The following is a 21397-nucleotide window of genomic DNA, read 5'->3' as shown; positions in this document are numbered from 1 at the left end:
GGATATTTGGAGTGCTTTGAGGCCTAAGGTAGAAAAGGAAACATCTTCATATAAAAACTACACAGAAGCTTTCTCAGAAACTTCTTTGTGATGTGTGCATCCAACTGACACGGTATAACCTTCCTTTTTATAGAGCAGTTTTGAAACACTCTTTTTGTAGAATCTGCAAGTGGTTATTTGGAGTGGTTTGAAGCCTTCGTTGGAAACGGTAATATCTTCAAATAAAAACTAGACAGAAGCATTCTCAGAAACTACCTTGTAATGTGTGCTTTCAACTCACCAAATTGAGCATTTCTTTTGATAGAGCAGTTTTGAATCTCACTTTTTGTGGAATCTGCCAGTGGATATTTGGAGTGCTTTGAGGCGTACATTAGAAAAGGAAATATCTTCACATAAAATCTAGAGAGATGCATTCTCAGGAACTTCTTTGAGATGTGTGCATTCAACTCACAGGGTTGAACCTTCCTTTTTATAGAGCAGTTTTGAAACACACTTTTTGTAGAATCTGCAATTGGCTATTTGGAGAGATTTGAAGCCTTCGTTGGAAACGGGAATTTCTTCAAATAAAGAAGAGACAGAAGCATTCCCAGAAACTGTTTTGTGATGTGTACATTCAACTCACAGAGTTGAACCTTTCTTTTGATAGATCAGTTTTGAAACACTCTTTTTGCAGCATCTTCAATTGGTTGCTTGTGGAGCTTTGTGAGCTGTGGTGGAAAAGGAAATATCTTCAAATAAAAACGACACAGAAGTATTCTCAGAATCTTCTTTGTTATGTGCACATTCAACTCACAGAGTTGAACACACCTTTTCATAGAGCAGTTGTGAAACACTCTTTTTGAAGGACCTGCAAGTGGATATTAGGACCGATTTGAGGTCTTCATTGGAAATGGGAATGTCTTCACATAAAAACTAGACAGAACCATTCTCAGAAACTACTTTGTGATGTGTGAATTCAATTCACATTGTTGTGCATAACTTTTCATAGAGCAGTTTTGATACACTCTTTTTGTAGAATCTGCAAGTGGATATTTAGACGACTTTGAGGCCTTCGTTGGAAAAGGGAATATCTGCAGATAAAAACTTGACAGAAGCATTTTCAGAAACTGCTTTGTGATGTGTGCATTCAACTCACAGGGTTGAAGCTTCCTTTTGATAAAGCAGTTTTGAAACACTCTTTTTGTCGAATCTGCACGGGGATATTTTGACCGTTTTGAGGCTTTCGATTTAAACGGGAATACCTTCACATAAAAACTAGAGAGAAGCATTCTTAGAAACATCTTTGTGATGTGTGTATTCAACTCACAGAGTTGAACCTTTGTTTTGATAGAGCAATTTTGTAACACATTTTTGGTAGAATCTGCAAGAGGACATTTCGAGCCCTTTGAGACCTTTGGTACAAAAGGAAATATCTTCACATAAATACTAGACAGAAGCATTGTCAGAAACTTTTTTGTGATGTGTGCATTCAAACTCACAGTGATGAGCCTTCCTTTTGATAGAGCGGCTTTGAAAGACTCTTATTGTAGAATCTCCAAGTGGATATTTGGAGCACTTTGAATCCTTCGTTGGAAACGGGAATATCTTCAAATAAAAACTAGACAGAAGCATTCTCCAAAACTACTTTGAGATGCACGCATTCAATTCATGGAGTTGAGCCTTTCTTTTGATAGGGCAGTTTTGAAAACTCTTTTTGTAGAATCTGCAAATGGATATTTGGACTGCTTTGGGGCCTATGGTAGAAAAGGGAATACCTTCACATACAAACTAGACAGAAGCAGTCTCAGAAACATTTTTGTGATGGCTGCCTTCAACTTATAGAGTTGAACATTTGTTTTGATACAGCACCTTTGAAACACTTTTTTTGCAGAATCTGCAATTGGACATTTGGAGTGCTTTGTGACCATTGGTGGAAAAGGAAACATCTTCACATAAAAAGTAGATAGAAGCATTCTCAGAAACTTCTTTGTTATGTGCATGTTCAACTCACAGAGTTGAACCTTTCTTTTGATAGAGCAGTTTTTAAACACTTTTTTTTTAGTATCTGCCAGTGGACATTTGGAGTGCTTCGAGGCCCTCGGTGGTAAGGGAAATCTCTTCACATAAAAACTATTCAGAAGCATTCTCAGAAACTTCTTTGTGATGTGTGCATCCAACTCACAGAGTTGAACCTTCCTTTTGGTAGAGCAGTTTTGAAACACTCTTTTTGTACAATCTGCAAATGGCTATTTTGAGTGCTTTGAAGCCTTCATTGGAAACGGGAATTTCTTCAAATAAAAACTCGACAGAAGCATTCTCAGAAACTGTTTTGTGTTGTGTGCATTCAACTCACAGTGTTGAATATTTCTTTTGACAGGGAAGTTTTGAAACACTGTTTTTGTAGAATCTGCATATAGACATTTGTAACGCTTTGAGAGCTATGGTGGAAAAGTAAATATCTTCAAATAAAAACTAGAGAGAAGCATTATCTGAAACTTCTTTGTGATGTGTGTATTCAACTCACGGAGTTTAAACTTTCTTTTGATGGAGCAGGTTTGAAACACTCATTCTGTGGTATCTGCAAGAGTATATTTGGAGTGCTTTGAAGACTTCATTGGAAATGGGAATATCTTCAAATAAAAACTAGACAGAAGCATTCTCAGCAACAAGTTTGTGATGTGTGTATTCAACTCACAGAGTTGAACATAACTTTTTATAGAGGAGATTTGAAAATCTCTATTTGCACTATCTGAAAGGGGATATTTGGACCATATTGAGGCCCTCATTGGAAACAGGAATATCTTCCCATAAAACTAGACAGAAGCATTCTCAGAAACTACTTCGTGATGTGTTCATTCAACTCACACAGTTGAAGCTTCCTTTTGATACAGCAGTTTTGAAACCTTCTTTTTGAAGAATTGGCAAGTGGATATTTGGAGCACTTTGAATCCTTCATTGGAAACGGGAATATCTTCAAATAAAAACTAGACAGAAGCATTCTCAGAAAATTCTTATGATGGGTGCATTCAACTCAAAGAATTGAACTTTCCTTTTGATAGAGCAGTTTAGAAACACTCTTTTTGTAGAATCCAAAGGTAGATATTTGAACCGATTTGAGGCCTTGGTTGGAAACGGGATTAAATTCACATAAAAACTAGACAGAAGCATTCTCAGAAACTTCTTTAGGATGAGTGGATTCAACTCACAGAGATGACACTTCCTTTTGGTAGAGCAGTATTGAAACACTCTTTTGTAGAATCTGCAAGTGGACATTTGGAGCACTTTGAGGCCTTCGGCAAAAAAGGAAATATCTTCACATAAAAACAAGACAGAAACATTCTCAGAAACTTCTTTGAGATGTGTGCATTCAACTCACAGAGTTAAACATTCCTTTTGATAGAGCAGATTTGAAACACTCTTTTTGTAGGATCTGCAAGTGGATAATTGGAGCGCTTTGAAGCCTTGTTGGAAACGGGAATACCTTCCACTAAAAATTAGACAGTAGCATTCCCAGAATCTACTGTGTGATGCGTGTATCCAACTCATAGAGTTGAATATACTTTTTCATAGAGAAGTTGTGAATCATTCTTTTTGAAAAACATGCAAGTGGATATTCATGGAATAAAATGTGGAATGCATTGGAATGTAGAATGCAATGTGTAATGCAATGGAATGGACCGAGGAATGGAACGCGGAATGGAAAGTGTAATGGAACGTGAAACGGAATGGATTGGAGTGTGGATTGGAAAGGAATGGAACATGGAATGGAATGGAAAGGAATATTGAATGGAATGGAATGGAATGTAAAATGGAATGGAATGGAACTTGGAATGGAATGGAATGGAATTTAATGAGGACTGGAAAGGAATCGAATGGAATGGAAAGTGGAATGGAATGGAATAGAATGTGGAAGGAAATGTGGAAAGGCATGGAATGCAATAGGGAATGGAGTGGAATGGAATGTGGAATGCAAAGCAAAGGAACGTGGAATGAATCAGAAGGGAATGTGGGAATGGAAGGTGGAATGGAATGGAACATAATGGAATGAGGAATGGAATGCAATGGAATGTGCAACGGAATGGAATGGAATGGAACATGGAATATAATGGAATGGAACGAAGAATGGAATGAAATGGAACGTGGAATGTAATGGAATGGAATGTGGAATGGAATGTAACGGAATGTGGAATGGAATGGAATGGAATGCGGAATGGAATGCAATGGAATGTGGAATGGAATGGGGAATGGAATGGAATGGAATGTGAAATGGAATGGAATGGAATGGAAGGAGGAATACAATGGAATGGAATGGTAGGAGGAATACAATGGAATGGAATGTGGAATGGAAAGGAATGGAAAGTGGAATGTAATGGAATGGTATTTGGACAGGAATGCAATGGAATGTGGAATGGACTGGAATGGAAAGTGGAATGGAATGGAATGGAATGTGGAGTGGAATGGAATGGAATGTGGAATGGAATGGAATAGAATTTGGAATGGAAAGGAACGGGTAATGGAATGGAATAGTATGTGTAATGAAATGGAATGGAAGGAAATGTGGAATGGAACAGAATGGAATGGTGTGTGGACTGGAATTGAATGGAATGGAATGTGGAATGGAATTTAGAATGGAACGGAGAGGAAAGGGTAATGGAATGTGAAATGAAATGGAATGGAATGGAATGGAAAGCGGAATGGAATGGAATGGATGGTGGAAAGGAATGGAAAGGAACGTGGAATGGAATGGAATGGAATGTGGAATGGAATGTGGCATGCAACGTGGATTGGCACGTGGAAGGGAATGCAATGTAAACTGGAAGAGAATGGAATGGAAAGTGGAATGGAATGGAATGGCACGTGAAATGGAATGGAGTGTCATGTGGAATGGAATGGAAAAGAATGGAATGGAATGTGGATTTGAATGGAATAGAATGTGGAATGGAATGTGAAATAGCATGGAATGGAATGTGGAATGGAATGTGGAAAGCAATGTGCAAAGGAATGGAAAGGAACGTGAAATGGAATGTCATGTGGAATGGAATGAGGAATGGAATGTGGAATGGAATGGAATGGAATGTGGAATGAAATGAATGGAGGGTGGAATAGAATGTGGAAAGGAATAGGATGTAACATTGAATGGATTATGTAATGGAATGGAAAGTAATGTGGAATGGAATGTGGAATGGAATGTGGAATGGAATGCAATGTAATGTGGAGTGGAATGGAGTGGAAATGGAATGGAATTGAATGGATTATGCAATGGAATTGAATGGATTTTGGAATGGAATTGAATCAAATTGGAATGGAATGAGGAATGCAATAAAATGGAATGTAGAATAGAATGTGGAAAGGAAAGGAATAGAATGGAATGCAATGGAATGTGAATGGAGTGGAATGGAATGGAATAGGGAATGGAATGGAATGGAATGTGGAGTGGAATGCAATGGAATGGAATGTGGAATGGAATGGAATGGAATGTGGAATGGAATGGAATGAAAGGTGGAATGGAATGGGATGGAATGAAAGTTGGAAAGGAATGGAATGGAATGTGGAATGCAATGGAATAAAAGGTGGAATGTAATGGGATTGAATGAAAGTTGGAATGGAATGGAGTGGAATGTGGAATGGAATGTGGAATGGAGTGGAATGGAATCTGGAAAGGAAAGGAAGAGAATGCAATGGAATGCAATGTGGAATGGAATGGAATGGAATGGAATGTGGAATGGAATGTATTGGAATTTGGAACGGAAATTTGATTGGAATGGAATGGAATCTGGAATGGAATGCAATGGAATGGAATGGATTGTGTAATAGAACGTGGAATGGCACGTGGAATTGAACGTGGTATGGAAAGTGGAATGGAAAGTGAAATGGAATGTGGAATGGAATGTGGAATGGAATGGAATGGAATTTGGAATGGAATGGAATGTGTAATGGAATTGAATTGTACGTGTAATGAAATGGATTGGAAGGAAATGTGGAATGGAATGGAATGGAATGGTGTGTGGACTGGAATGGAATGGAAAGGAATGTGGAATGGAATTTAGAATGGAAAGGAAAGGATAGGGGAATGGAATGTGGAATGAAATGGAAAGGAATATGGAATGGAATGTGGAATGGAATGCAGTGGAAAGTGGAATGGAAAGGAATGGAATGTGGAATGGAATGTCGAATGGATTGGAATGGAGAGTGGAATGGAACGTGGAATGAAATGGAATGGAATGGAAAGTGGAATGGAATGGAATGGAACGTGGAATGGAATGGAATGGAAGGTGGAATGGAAAGGAATGCAATGTCGAATGAATTGGAAGGGAATGTGGGAATGGAACGTGGAGTGGAATGGATTGGAATGGAATGGAATATGGAATGGAATGGAATCTGGAATGCAATAGAATGTGGAATGGAAAGGAATGGAACGTGGAATGCAATGTGGAATGGAATCGAATGGAATGTGGAATGGAATGTGGAATGGAATGGAATGTGGAGTGGAATGGAAAGGAAATTTGAAAGGAATGTACAAGGGAATGTGGAATGGAATGTGGAATGGAATGCAATGGAATTGAATGGAATGTGGAATGGAATGGAATGGAATGTGGAAAACAATAGAATTGAAAGGAGTATGAAATCGAATGGAAAGGAATGTGGAATGGAATGGAATGGAATTTGTAATGGAATAGAATGTGGAATGGAATGGAATGGAATGGAATATGGAATGCAATGTGGAATAGTGTGGAATGGAAAGTCGAATGGAAGGAAATGCAATGTGCAATGCGAAGTGGAAAGGAATGGAACGGAATGTGGAACGGAATGTGGAAGAGAATATAATAGCATGTGGAATGCAATGGAATGGAATGGAACGTGGAATGGAATGGAATGGAATGTAACAGCATGCGGCACGGAATGGAATGAAATGGAATGTGGAATGGAATGGAATGGAATTGAAAGTGCAATTCAAAGGAAAGGATGGTGGAAAGCAATGGATTGGAATGTTGAACTCAGTGTGGAATGGAATGGAATGGAATATGGAATGGAATGTGGAACGGAATTGAATGTGGAATTGCATGGAACAGAATGTGGAATAGAATGGAATCGAATGGAACGTGAAATGGAAATAGAACGGAATGTTTAAAGGAATGGAATGGAATGTGGAATGGAATGGAACGGAATGTGGAATGGAATGGAATGGAATGTGGAATAGAATGTGGAATGTAAAGGAATGGAATGTGGAATGGATTGGAATGGAATGAGGAATGTAAAGTGAAATGGATTCTGCAATGCAATGGAATGTGGAATGGAATGTGGAATGGAATGGAATTGAAGGGAATGGAATGTAGAATAGAATGGAATGGAATGTGGATTGGAATGGAATGTAATGTTGAATGTAATGGAACATGGAATCGAATGGAAAGGTATTTGGATTGAGACGGATTTCAATGCGGAATGGAATGGAATGGAATGTGGAATGGAATTGTATGGAATGTGGAATAGAATGTGGAATGGAATGGAATATGGAAAAGAAGTTGGATTGGAATGTGGAATGGAATATTGAATGGAACGTGATATGGAATGGAATGTGGAATGGCATGTGGAATGGAATTGAATGGAATGTGGATTGGTATGTGGAATGAATTGGAATGGAATGTGGAATGGAATGTGGAATGGAATGTGGAATGGAATGGAAGAGAATGTGGACTGTAATGTGGAATGGAATGGAATGGAATGGAAAGAAATGAGGTATGGAACGTGGTATGGAATGGAATGTGGAATGGAATGTGGAATGGAATGGAAAGGAATGTGGTACGGAATGTGGAATGGACTGGAATGGAATGTGGAATGGAGTTGACTGGAATGTGGAAAGGAAAGTGTAACGGAATGGAATGGAATGTGGAATGGAACGTGGAATGGAATGTGGAATGGAATGTGGAATGGAAATTGTAACGGAATGGAATGGAATGTGTAATGGAACGAGGAACGGAATGTGGAATGCAATGCGGAATGGAATGTGGAATGGAATGGAATGTCGAATGGAGTGGAATGGAATGCAATGTGTAATGGAATGGAAAGCAACATGGGGATGGAATGGAATGGAATAGAATGGAATGTGGAATGGAATGGAATGTGGAATGTAACGTGGAATGGAACGGAATAGAATGTGGAAGGGAATGGAATGGAATGTGGAATTGAACGGTATCGAATGTGGAATGGAATGGAATGAAGTATGGAATGGAATGCAATGCAATGTGGAATGGAATGTGGAATGGAATGCAATGTGGAATGGAATATGGAATGGAAAGGAGTGGAATGTGAAATGGAATGTGGAATGGAATGGAATGTGGAATGGAATGGAATGGAATGTGGAATGGAATGTGGAATGCAATGGAATGGAATGTGGAACAGAATGGAATGGAATGGAATAGAATGTGGAATGGAAAGGAATGTGGAATGGAATGTGGAATGGATTGGAGTGGAATGTGGAATGGAAGGTGTAGTGGAATGGAACGCATTGTGCAAAGGAATGGAATGTAATGGTAAGCAATGTGGAATGGAATGGAATGGAATGTGAAATGGAATGGAATGATGTGTGGAAAGTAAGTTGGAATGGAATTGAATGGAATGTGGAACGGAATGTGGAATGGAAAGGAATGGAATGTGAAATGGAATGTGGAATTGACTGGAATATAATGTGGAATGGAATGGAAGGGAAAGTGGAATGGAATGGAAAGGAATGTGCAGTGGAAAGTGGAAATTAATGAAATGGAATGTGCAATGGAATGTGGAATTGAATGGAATGTAATGTTTAATGGAAAGTGGAATAGAAGGTGGAATGAAATTTAATGCAAAGTGGAATGGAACGCGCAATGGAACGTAGAAGGTAATGGAATGTAACATGGAACAGAAAGTGGAATGTAACGTATAATTTAATGGAATGGAAATTGGAATGGCATGGAATGTAGAATAAACTGAGGAATGGAATGGAATGGAATGGAATGGAATGGAATGTGGAATGGAATGGAATGGAATGTGCAATGGCATAGAATGGAACGTGGAATGGAATGTGGAATGGAATGTGGAATGGAATGGAATGGAATGGAATGGAATGAAATGGAATGTGGAATGCAATGGAAAGGAATACGGAATGGAATGTGGAATGGACTAGAATAGAATGTGGAATGCAATGGAATGGATTGTGGAATGGAATGACTAATGCAATGTGGAATGGAACGTGGAATGGAATGGAATGGAATGTGGAATGGAATGGAATGAAATGTAGAATGGAATGTGGAATGGAATGTGGAATGGAATGTCGAATGGAGTTTGCAATGGACAGTGGAATGGAATGTGGAATTTAATGGAAAGGAATATGGAATGGAATGTGGAAAGCCATGGAATGTAATGTGGAACGGAATTTGGAATGGAATGCAATGGAATGTGGAAAGCAATGCAATGCAATGATGTGGAATGGAATGGAATGTCATATGGAATTGCATGGAATGGAACGTGGAATTGACTGGAATTTAACATGCAATGGAACGTGGGATGAAACGTGGATTGGAATGTGGAATGGAAAATGGAACGGAACTTGGAATGGAAAGTGGGATGGAACGTGGAATGGAACGTCGAATAGAACGTTGAAGGAAATGGAATGGAATGTGGAATAGAATGGAACGGAATGTGGAATGGAATGGAATTGAATGGAATGGAATGTGGAATGGAATGGATTGGAATAGAGGGTGGAATGTGGAATGGAAAGGAATAGAATGTGGAATGGAATGTGGAATTGAAAGTGGAATGTAATGGAGTGGTATGGAATGGAATGTGTAATGGAATGAAATGGAATGTGGAAAGGAATGGAATGGAATGGAAAGTGGAATGGAATGGAATTGAATTCGGAATGGATTGGAAAGGAATGTGGAATAGAATTGAATGGATTGAGGAATGGAATGCAATGGAAAGGAACGTGAAATGGAATGGAATATAATGTGGAACGGAATGTGGAATGTAATGAAGTGGAATTAAATGGAATGTGAAATGGAATTGAATGGAATGTGGAATGGTATGGAATGGAATGGGGAATGGAATGGAAAGTGGAATGGAATGGATTGTGGAATGGAATGAAATGGAATAGAATTTGAAATGGAATGGAATATAATGTAGATCGGAATGGAACGGAATGTGGAATGGTAAGTGAAATGGAATATAATGGAATGTGGAATGGAATATGAAATGGAATGGAATGAATGCAATCTGGAATGGAATGTGGAATAGAATTTGGAATGGAATGTGGAATGGAATGGAATGGAATGTGGAATGGATTGGAATTGAATGTGGAATTGAATGTGGAATGGAATGGAATGGAATGTGGAATGGAATGGAATGGAATGGAATGTGGAAAGCAAAGCAATGCAATGTGGAATGGAGTGGAATGTGGAATGGACTGGAATTGAACATGGAATGGATCAAGGGATGGAAATTGGAATGGAATGGTGAAAGGAAAATGGAATGGAAAGTGGAATGGAAGGTGGGATGGAACGTGGAATGGAAGGTGGGATGTAACGTGGAATGGAATGTAGAATGGAACGTGGAAGGGAATGGAATGGAAGGTGGAATGGAATGGAATGGAATGTGGAATGAAATGGAAATGAATGTAATGGAAATTGGAATGGAATGCACTGGAATGTAGGGTGGAATGTGGAATGGAAAGGAATGGAATGTTGAATGGAATGTGGAAAGGAATCTGGAATGGAATGGAATGGTATGGAATGGAATATGGAATACAATGAAATGGAATAAATGTAATCTGGAATGGAATGTGGAATGGAATTTGGAATGGAATGTGGAATGGAATGTGGAATGGAATGGAATGGAATTTGGATTGGAATGCAGAATGGAATGTAATGGAATGTGGAATGGAATGTGGAATGGACTGGAATGAAATGGAAGGTGGAAAGCAATGAAATGCTATGTGGAATGGAGTGGAATGGAATATGGAATGGAACGGAATGTAATGTGGAATGGACTGCATTTGAACATGGAACGGAAAATGGGATGGAACGTGGAATGGAATGGGGAAAGGGAAATCGAATGCAACGTGGAATGGAAAGTGGGATGGGAAGTGGAATGGAACGTGGAATGGAACGTGGAAGGGAATGGAATGGATGGTGGAATGGAATGGAAAGGAATGTGGAATGGAATGGAAATGAATGGAATGGAAATTGGAATGGAACGGACTGTAATGTAGGGTGGAATGTGGAATGGAATGGAAAGGAATGTGGAATGGAATGTGGAATGGGATCTGGAATGGAATGGAATGGTATGGAATGGAATGTGGAATGGAATGAAATGGAATGTGGAAAGGAATGGCATAGAATGGAATGTGGAATCGAATGTAATGGAATTCGTAACAGAGTGGAATGGAATGTGGAATAGAATGGAATGGATTGTGGAATGGAATGGAATGGAATGTGGAATGGAATGTGGAATAGAATGTGATACGGAATGTAATGGAATTTGTAACGGAATGTGGAATGTAATAGAATGGAATGTGGTATGCAATGGAATGGAATGTGGAATGGAATGAGTAATGGAATGTGGAATGGAATGTGGAATGGAATGGAATGGAATTGAATGTGGAATGGAATGGAATGGAATGTAGAATGGAATGTGGAATGGAAATTGTAATGGAATGTGGAATGCAATTTGCAATGGAATGTGGAATAGAATGGAATGGAATTTGGAATGGAATCTGCAATGGAATGGAATGGAATGTGAAATGGAATGGGGAATGGAATGGAATGGAATGTGGAAAGCAATGCAATGCAATGCGAAATGGAATGGAATGGGATATGGAATGGAATGGACTGGAATGTGGAATGGACTGGAATTGAACTTGGAATGGAACGTGGGATGTAACGTGGAAAGGAATGTGGAGTGGAAAATGGAATGGAACGTGGAATGGAAAGTGGGATGGAATATGGCATGGTACGTGGAATGGAACTTCGAAGGGGATGGAATGGAATGTGGAATGGAATGGAAATGAATGGAATGGAATGTGGAATGGAATGGATTGGAATATAGGGTATAATGTGGAATGCAACAGAATGCAATGTGGAATAGAATGTGGAATGGAATGTGGAATTTAATGGAGTGGTATGGAATGGAATGTGGAATGGAATGAAATGGAATGTGTAAAGTAATGGAATGGAATAGAACGTGGAATGCAAAGGAAATGAATTCGGAATGGATTGGAATGGAATGTGGAATAGAATGGAATGGATTGTGGAATGGAATGGAATGGAAAGGAACGTGAAATTGAAAGGAATGGAATGTGGAACGGAATGTGGAATGTAATGGAATGGAATGAAATGGAATGTGGAATGGAATGGAATGGAATGTGGAATGGTATGGAATGGAATGTGAAATGGAATGGAAAGTGAAATGGAAAGGAATGAAATATGGAATGGAATGAAATGGAACGGAATTTGAAATGGAATAGAATAGAACGTGGAAAGGAATGGAATGGAATGTGGAATGGAAAGTGGAATGGAATATAATGGAATGTGGAATGGAATATGAAATGGAATGGAATGAACGTATTCTGAAATGGAATGTGGAATGGAATTTGGAATGGAATGTTGAATGGAATGTGGAATGGAATGGAATGGAATTTGGAATGGAATGTGGAATGGAATGGAATGAAATGTGGAATGGAATGTGGAATGGAATGCAATGGAATGGAAGGTAGAAGGCAATGCAATGCAATGTGGAATGGAGTGGAATGGAATATGGAATGGAATGGAATGGAATGTGGAATAGACTGGAATTGAACATTGAATGGGACGTGTGATGGAACGTGGAATGGAAAGGGGAATGGAAAATTGAATGGAACGTGGAATGGAAAGTGTGATGGAAGACGGAATGGAACATGGAATGGAATGGAAAGGAAAGTGAAATTGAAAGGAATGGAATGTGGAACGGAATGTGGAATGTAATGAAATGGAATGGAATGGAATGTGGAATGGTATGGAATGGAATGTGGAATGGAATGGAAAGGGAAATTGAATGAAATGTGGAATGGAATGAAATGGAACAGAATTTGAAATGGAATAGAATAGAACGTGGAAAGGAATGGAATGGAATGTGGAATGGAAATTGGAATGGAATATAATGGAATGTGGAATGGAATATGAAATGGAATGGAATGAATGTATTCTGAAATGGAATGTGGAATGGAATTTGGAATGGAATGTTGAATGGAATGTGGTATGCAATGGAATGGAATTTGGAATGGAATGTGGAATGGAATGGAATGAAATGTGGAATGGAATGTGAAATGGAATGCAATGGAATGGAAGGTAGAAGGCAATGCAATGCAACGTGGAATGGAGTGGAATGGAATATGGAATGGAATGGAATGGAATGTGGAATAGACTGGAATTGAATATGGAATGGGACGTGTGATGGAACGTGGAATGGAATGGGGAATGGAAAATTGAATGGAACGTGGAATGGAAAGTGGGATGGAACATGGCATGCAACGTGGAATGGAACGTGGAAGGGAATGTAATGAAAGGTGCAATGGAATGAAATGGAATGTGGAATGGAAGGGAAATGAATGAAATGGAATGTGGAATGGAATGGACTGGAATGTAGGGGGGAATGTTGAATGGAATGTAATGGAATGTGGAATGGAATGTGGAATGGAATGTGGAATGCAATGGAATGGTATGGAATAGAATAAGGAATGGAATGAAATGGAATGTGAAAGGAATGTCATAGAAATGAATGTGGAATGGAATGGAATGGAATTTGGAATAGAATGGAATGGAATGTGGAATAGAATGGAATGGATTGTGGAATGGAAAGGAATGGAATGGAACTTTGAATGGAATGGAATGGAACGTGAAAGTGAATGGAATGGAAATTGGAATGGAATAGAGTGGAACGTGGAATGGAATGGAATAGAATGGAACGTGGAATGGATTTGAAAGGAATGGAATATGGGATGTGATGGAATTGAAAGAGGAATTCAAGGGAATGGAATGTGGTATGGAATGGAATGGCATGGAATCTGAAATGGAATGTGCAATGAATTGGCATGCAATGAGGAATGGAAAGGAATGGAATGTGGAATGGAATGGAAAGGATTGTGGAATCAAATGTGGAATGGAATGGAATAGAATGTTGAATGGAAGGTGGAATGCAATGCAATGGAATGTAGAATGGAATAGATTGGAATTTGGAATGGAAAGTGCATTGGAATGGAATGGAATGTGGAATAGAATGGAATGGAATGTTGAATGGAATGGAACGGAACGTGAAATGGAATGTGGAATTTAACGTGGAATGGAAAGTGTAATGGAACGTGCAATGGAAAGCGGAATGGAATGGAAAGGAATGTGGAATTAAATGTGGAATAGAATGGATTGGAATGTGGAATGCAATGTGGAATGGAATGGAATGGAACGTGGAATGGAACAGAAAGGAATGTGGAATGGAAAGGAATGGAATGTGGAATGGAATTTGGAATGGAAAGGAATGGAATGTGGAATTGAATGTGCAATAGAAAGGAATGGAATGTGGAATGCAGTGAAATGGAATGTGTAATGAGATGGAATGGAATGTGGAATGGAATGTGGAAAGGAATGGAATGGTATGTGGAATGGAATGTGTAAAGGAATGTGGAATGGAATGGAATGGAATGGAATGGAATTTGAAACGGAATCAAATGGAATGTTAAATACAATGAAATGGAATGTGGAATGGAATTGTATGGAATGTGGAATGGAATTTTATGGAATGTGGAATGGAATACAAGGGAATACGGGATGGAACGTGGAAAGGAATGGAATGTGGAATGGATAAGAATGGAATGGAATACGGAATGGAATTGAATGTGGAATGGTAAGGAATAGAATGTGGAATGGAATGTGGACTAGAATATAAGGGAATGTGAACTGCAATGGAATGGAATATCGAAAGGAATCGAATGCAATGTGGAATGGAATGTGGAATGAAATGTAAAGGATTGTGGAATGGAATGGAATGGAATGTGGAATGGAATTGAATGGAATGTGGAATGGAATGGGAAGGAATCTGGAATGGAATGGAATGGAATGTGGAATGGAACGTGGAATGAAATCGAACGGAATGTGGAATGAAATTTGGAATGGAAAAGAATGAAATGTGGAATTGAATGTGGAAAGGAAAGGAATGGTATGTTGAATGGAATGTGGAATGCAATGAAATGGAATGTGGAATGAGATGGAGTGGAATGTGGAATGGAATGTGGAACGGAATGCAATGGCATGTGGAATGGAATGTGGAATGCTTGAAATTTAATGTGGAATGGAAAGGAATGGAATTAGAATGGAATGTGGAATGCAACGTAATGGAAAGTGTAATGGAATATGGAATGGGATGGAATGGAATGTGTAATGTAATGTGGAATGGAATGCAATGGAATGCAGAATGGAATATGGAATTGAATGGAATGGAATGTGGAATGGAACGTGCAATGGAATGGAATGGAATGTGAAATGGTATGTGGAATGGAATGTGAAATGCAACGGAATGGAACGTGGGATGGAAAGTAATGGAATGTGTAATGGTATAGAATGGAATATGGAATGGAACGTGTACTGGAATGGATTGTGTAATGGAATGGAATGGAATGGAATGCTATACGGAATGGAATTGAATGTGGAATGGAATGGAATGGAATGTGGAATGGAATGGAATGCAATATGTACTGCAATGGAATGGAATGTCAAAAGGAATGGAATGGAATGTGGAATGGAATGTGAAATGTGATGGAAGGGAATGTGTAATGGAATGCTGAATGGAATGGAATGGACTACAGAATGGAATGTGGAATTGAATGTAATGGAATGTGAAATGGATTGTGGAATGGAATGGAATGGAATGTGGAATGGTATGTGGAAGGGAACGGGGAATGAAATGGAATGGAACGTGGAATGGAATGGATTGGAAAGCTGAATGGAATGTGGAATGTAATGGAATGGAATGCAATGTGGAATGGAATGGAATGGAAAGGAATGGAATGTGAATTGGAATGTGGAACTGAATGGAATGGAACATGGAATAGAATGGAATGGAAGGTGAAATGGAATGGAATGGAACTTCGAATGGAATGGAACGGAGTGTGGAATTGAATGGAATGGAGTGTGGAATGTAATGGAAATGAAAGTGGAATTCAAAGGAATAGAATGTGGAATGCAATTGAATGGAATATCGAATGGAATGTATTGGAATACAGAATTGAATGTGGAATGAAATGGAAAGGAATGTTGATGCAATGGAAAGAATGTGGAATGGAATGTGGAATGCAGTGAAATGGAATGTGGAATGAAATGGAATGAATGTGGAATGGAATGTGGAAAGGAAAGGAATAGAATATGGAATGGAATGTATAAAGCTTGGAATGGAATGTGGAATGGAATGGAATGGAATGTGGAATGGAATGTGGAATGGAATGGAATATAGTGTAGAATGGAATCTCGAATGCAATTTAAGGGAATGTGGAATGGAATATGGAATGGAATGGAGTGGAATGGAATGGAATGTGGAATGGAATGGAGTGGAATGGAATGGAAGCAAATGTGGAATGGAACGTGGAATGGAATGGAGTCGAATGGAATGGAAGCAAATGTGGAATGGAACGTGGAATGGAATGGAGTGGAATGGAAAGCAATGTCGAATGGAATGGAATGAACTGTGGAATGGAATATAATGTGAAATGCGATGTGGAATGCAATGGAATGGAATGTGGAATGGAGTGTTGAATGGAATGTGGAATGGAATGTGGAATGGAATGGAATGAAATGTGGAATGGAATGTGGAATGAAATGTGGAATGGAATGGAATGAAATGTGGAATGGAATGGAATGAAATGTGGAATGGAATGTGGAATGAAATGTGGAATGGAATGGAATGAAATGTGGAATGGAATGTGGAATAGAATGTGGAATGGAATGGAATGGAATGTGGATTGGAATATGGAATGGAAAGGAATGTGCAATGGAATGGAATGGAATGCAATGTGGAATGGAATGGAATGGAATGTGGAAAGGAATAGAATTTAATGTGGAATGGAATGGAAAGGAACATAGAATGGAATGGAATGGAAAGCAGAATGGAATTGAATGGAATCGAATGTGGAACAGAATGGAGTGGAAGGTGGAATGGAAGGGAATGGAATTGAATGGAATGTGAAATGGAATTAAATTGAATGTGGAATGGAAGAGAATGGAATGGAATGATATGTGGAAAGGAACGGAATGGAATATGGAATGTAATGTGGAAATGAATGGAATGGTATTAGGAATGGAATGTGGAATGGAATGGAAAGACACGTGGAATGAAATGGAACAGAAAGTGTAATGAAATGAGGAATGGAACGTGGAATAGAATGGAATGGAACGTGGAATGGAATGGAATGGAATGTGGAATGGAATGGAATGGAATGGAATGTGGAATGGAAGGGAATGTAATGTCGAATGGTATGGAATGGAATGTGGAATGGAATGGAATGAGGAATGGAATTTAATGGAATGGAATGTGAAATGGAATGGAATGGAATGTGAAATGGAATGGAATGGAATACAATGTGGAATGGCATAGAATGGAATGTAATGGAATGTGGAAAGGAATGGAATGTAAAGTGGAATGGAATGTGGAATGGAAAGTGGAATGGAATAGAATAGAATGTGGAATTGAAGGTGGAATGGAATGGAGTGGAATCTGGAGTGGAAGTTAATGGCTTCTGGAATGGAATGGAATGGAAAGGAATGTGGAAAGGAAAGCAGAATTAAATGGAATGGAATCTGGATTCGAATGGAATGGAATGTGGAATTGAACGTGGAATGGAATGGAAAGGAAACGAACGGAATGTGGAATGGAATGTGGAATGCATTGTAATGGAATTGAATGGAATCTGGAAAGGAAAGTGGAATGGAATGGAATGGAATGCGCAATGGAATGTGGAATGGAATGCGGAATGGAATGGAATGGAATGTGGAATGGAATGGAATGGAACGTGGAATGGAACTTGGAATGGAATGTAGAATGGAATGTGCAACGGAATGGAATGTGGAATGGAATGGAATGGAATCTGGAATGCAACGTGGAATGGAATGGAAAGGAATGGAATGGAATTGAATGTGGAATGGAATGTGGAATGGAATGTGGATTGGAATGGAATGGAAAGTGTATTGGAATGTGGAATGATACGGAATGAAATGGAATGTAGAATGGAATTTGGGAAGGAATGGAATGGAATGGAATGGAAATTGAAATGAATTGTGGAATGGAATGGAAAGAAATGTGAAAAGGAATGGAATGGAAAGGAATGTGGAATGGAATGAAATGGAATGTGAAAGGAATGGCATAGAAATTAATGTAGAATGGAATGGAATGGAATTTGGAATAGAATGGAATGGAATGTGGAATAGAATGGAATGGATTGTGGAATGGAATGGAATGGAATGGAACTTGGAATGGAAGGGAATGGAACGTGAAAGCGAATGGAATGGAAATTTGAATGGAATAGAATGGAACGTGGAATGGAATGGAATATAATGGAACGTGGAATGGAATGGAAGGGAATGGAATGTGGAATGTGATGGAATTGAAAGAGGAATGCAAAGGAATGGAATGTGGTATGGAATGGAATGGCATGGAACCTGAAATGGAATGTGCAATGGATTGGCACGCAATGCCGAATGAAATGGAAAGCATTGTGGAATCAAATGAGGAATTCAATGGAAAGGAATGTTGAATGGAAAGTGGAATGGAATGCAATGGAATGTAGAATGGAATAGATTGGAATTTGGAATGGAAAGTGCATTGGAATGGAATGGAATGTGGAATGGAATGGAATGGAATGTTGAATGGAATAGAACGGACGTGAAATGGAATGGGGAATTTAACGTGGAATGGAAAGTGAAATGGAATGTGCAATGGAAAGAGGAATGGAATGGAATGGAATGTGGAATGAAATGTGGAATAGAATGGATTGGAATGTGGAATGCAATGTGGAATGGAATGGAATGGAACGTGGAATGGAACGGAAAGGAATGTGGAATGGAATGGAATGGAAAGTGGAATGGAATTTGGAATGGAAAGGAATGGAACGTGGAATTGAATGTGGAATGGAAAGGAATGGAATGTGGAAAGCAATGAAATGGAATGTGGAATGAGATGGAATGGAATGTGGAACGGAATTAAATCGTATGTGGAATTGAATGTGGAATGGAATGGAATGGAACGGATTGGAATTTGTAACGGAATCGAATGGAATGTTAAATGCAATGGAATGGAATGTGGAATGGAATAGAATGGAAAACCGGATGGAACGTGGAAAGGAATGGAATGTGGAATGGAAAGGAATGGAATGGAATACGGAATGGAATTGAATGGGGAATGGAAGGGAATGGAATGTGGAATGGAATGTGGAATAGAATGGAATGGAAAGTGAACTGCAATGGAATGGAATGTCGAAAGGAATCGAATGCAATGTGGAATGGAATGTGGAATGGAATGTAAAGGATTGTGGAATGGAATGGAATGGAATGTGGAATGGAATGTGGAATGGAATTGAAAGGAATGTGGAATGGAATGGAAAGGAATCTGCAATGGAATGGAAAGGAATGTGTAAAGGAACGTGGAATGAAATTGAAGGGAACGTGGAATGGAATTTAGAATGGAAAAGAATGGAATGTGGAATTCAATTTGGAATGGAAAGGAATGGTATGTGGAATGGAATGTGAAATGCAATGAAATGGAATGTGGAAAGAGATGGGGTGGAATGTGGAATGGAATGTGGAACGGAATGCAATGGCATATGGAATGGAATGTGGAATGCTTGGAATTTAATGTGGAGTGGAATGGAATGGAATTAGAATGGAATGTGGAATGCAACGTAATAAAATGTGTAATGGAATATGGAGTGGGATGGAATGGAATGTGTAATGGAATGTGGAATGGAATGTGTAATCGAATGGAATGGAATGTGGAATGCTAAGGGGAACGGAATGTGAAATGCAACGGAATGGAATGTGGAATGGAATGGAATGGAATGTGTAATGGTTTAGAATGGAATGTGGAATAGAACGTGTACTGCAATGGAATGTGGAATGGAATGGAATGGAATTGAATGGTATACGGAATGGAATTGAATGTGGAATGGAATGGAATGGAATGTGGAATGGAATGTGGAATGGAATGGAATGCAATGTGTACTGCAAAGGAATGGAATGTCAAAAGGAATTTAATGGAATGAGGAATGGAATGTGAAATGGGATGGAATGGAATGTGTAATGGAATGTTGAATGGAATGGAATGGACTGCAGAATGGAATGTGGAATTGAATGTAATGGAATGTGGAATGGAATGTGGAATGGAATGGAATGGAATGTGGAATTGTATGTGGAAGGGAACGTGGAATGAAATGGAATGGAATGTGGAATGGAATGGAATGGAAAGCTTAATGGAATGTGGAATGGAATGTAATGGAATGCAAGGTGGAATAGAATGGAACGGAGTGGAATGGAATGTGAAATGGAACGTGGAATGGAATGGAATGGAACATGGAATAGAATGGAATGCAAGGTGAAATTGAATGGAATGGAACTTCGAATGGAATGGAACGGAATGTGGAATTGAATGGAATGGAATGTGGAATGTAATGGAAATGAAAGTGGAATTCAAAGGAATGAAATGTAGAATGGAATTGAATGGAATGGCGAATGGAACGTATTGGAATGCGGAATGGAATATGGAATGAAATGGAATGGAATGCTAATGCAATGGGAAGAATGTGGAATGGAATGTGGAATGCAATGAAATGGAATGTTAAATGGAATGGAATGGAATGTGTAATGGAATGTGGAAAGGAAAGGAATGGAATATGGAATGGAATGTGTAAAGCTTGGAATGGAATGTGGAATGGAATGGAATGGAATGTGGAATGGAATGTGGAATGGAATGGAATCTAGTGTAGAATGGAATCACGAATGCAATGGAATGGAATGTGGAATGGAATATGGAATGGAATGGAGTGGAATGGAATGGAATGTGGAATGGAATGGAGTGGAATGGAACGCAATGTGGAATGGAATGGAATGGACTGTGGAATGGAATATGGAATGGAATGGGATGTAGAATGGAATGTGGAATGGAATGGGATGGAAAGTGGAATGGAATCTGAATGTAATGGAATGGAATGGAATGTGGGATGGAATGGAATGGAATTGAATTTGGGTCGGAATGGAATGGAATTTGGAATGGAATGGAATGGAATGTGGAATGTAATATAATGGAATGTGGAATGGAATGGAATGGAATGTGGAATGGTAAGGAATGGAATATGGAATGGAATGGAATGCAATGTGGAATGCAA

The sequence above is a fragment of the Pongo abelii genome, chromosome 23 (genome assembly GCF_028885655.2).
Source record: "Pongo abelii isolate AG06213 chromosome 23, NHGRI_mPonAbe1-v2.0_pri, whole genome shotgun sequence".
Lineage (NCBI taxonomy): Eukaryota > Metazoa > Chordata > Mammalia > Primates > Hominidae > Pongo > Pongo abelii.
Note: the sequence above shows the minus strand (reverse complement) of the source record.